Below are 1,838 nucleotides of genomic sequence, written 5' to 3' on the forward strand. Positions count from 1 at the left end.
TTCTGTCATTAAGTCGTACACTACATCCAGGTACACCTATTTAATTCATAAGCTTAGTTTGAATAAATGTTTAAGAAAATGTTACTAAGATTGTAGCATTTTCCTTATGTTTAAAACCATGTTATTAACGAGATCCTCATCTGTGTGTTTTTCAAGGTGCTTCTAGGCTCCCGGAGAGCTGGTCAGCATGACATAACATCTGTCATATGGTTTCGAAGAGAGAGAGAGAGAGAGAGAGAGAGAGAGAGAGAGAGAGAGAGAGAGAGAGAGAGAGAGAGAGAGAGACTAACTAAATGTTTTAGTGAAAGCTGAGGGCAACCCTACATATTCATGTAGCCACGGTACAAGAGACAGACAGACAGCAGCAGAGAAGACAGACAGAAGGTAGCATCCTCTCCTATCATCCCATATTCTGCCTGCATAAGTAGAACCATTATCTAGAATTGACGCTCAGAACTACTAACATTGCATATAACTTCAAGAAATGCTGTTTTACATTTTGAGATGTAAAACAGCAAATAGCAATCTCAGTAGTCTAAGTGCTAGATATAAGAATAAGAATCTTATTACTGGGCAACAAAACAATCCATAAGATAAAATGCTAATTAGTTCTATTAATATTTATGTATTCTCCAATACATTGCTTTCTCTCAATTTTCTCTTATCGTGGGCAACTGTTGCTTGGGGCAGGGAGGCAGTTTATCATAAGATGAATGATTAATAAAGTCAAGTATCAGTAACCAACAGCTTTATATAAAGTTTGATTAAAACTCTCACGATATAAAAATGTAATGCTTATTTTAGTACTTTTGCAGCAAAGTCAAAATGGAAACCGCATATCTTCCTTGCTGCAGTACACTGAAGAGATAACAAGGGGTATGTTGATGTTGTGTGCTGGCATATACATCAGTGTCAACAGGCTTTGTATATTAAGGCACATATACGTGCCACTCTAGACAGAATTAGAACAAAACATAATCTCAAAAACACATAACTCAATATTATATGTAAATCTCTTGAACATACATATTAGGTAAAATTTCTATGAAAATCATATTGACAGACGTTTCAAATATAAACAATTGTACGAAACATTCATTTAATAACTTAGTAAACAAAAATATTATGTACATATATGTTTTCTTATGAGAAAGCCTATATTTGATAGAGGATTAAAATTTTTTTCTAAACTTCAAAGTTGCACATTTTCTCTATAAGCTTAAGAACATAAGAACGCTACAAATTCCTATCACAAAATGTGGGAAAACCTCCAAATTTGCACTGAAACAGTTGTCTGATGAGGGCAACTTTCAAGAATCTATTATCTCTTGGGTGGGGGTACTGTCCAGGGATCAGTTATTCTAAAAGGCCCTTTCTGATCTTCCTGCTAACCTGGGAACGAACCTAATCTTGAGATGTCCTAACTCTGTTCTTGGGCTTCCTGTGAAATAAGTCAGTACTACGGGGTATCTCCTTGCTCTTGTAGAAATGCAAGAACGAGGCAGATGTTGAAAAAAAAAAATGGAGGGCTTATGCTCAGGACTCCATTATAAACTGAGCAGTTTCCTTTAGTCAGTGGGGTCTTGACATGGTTTCTATTCCTCTTAGGAACCAATGTTGGATTTGTAGGAGGTGTAGTGAAAGAACACTGATATATTAAACAATTCTAAGGGAAAGTCAATCATACTTACAACAATCTAGTCAATGAAAAGCTACCTCTTACGTCCTGTAGACAACAATTTTCTGGATCACCCTACCTAAGAGCAACCTGACCTACCATTAATCCAGAAGATACAAACTTATAGTTAATTTGGTGATCATAGATACACATAAACACT

Source organism: Macrobrachium nipponense, chromosome 7, assembly GCF_015104395.2.
Source record: "Macrobrachium nipponense isolate FS-2020 chromosome 7, ASM1510439v2, whole genome shotgun sequence".
NCBI lineage: Eukaryota > Metazoa > Arthropoda > Malacostraca > Decapoda > Palaemonidae > Macrobrachium > Macrobrachium nipponense.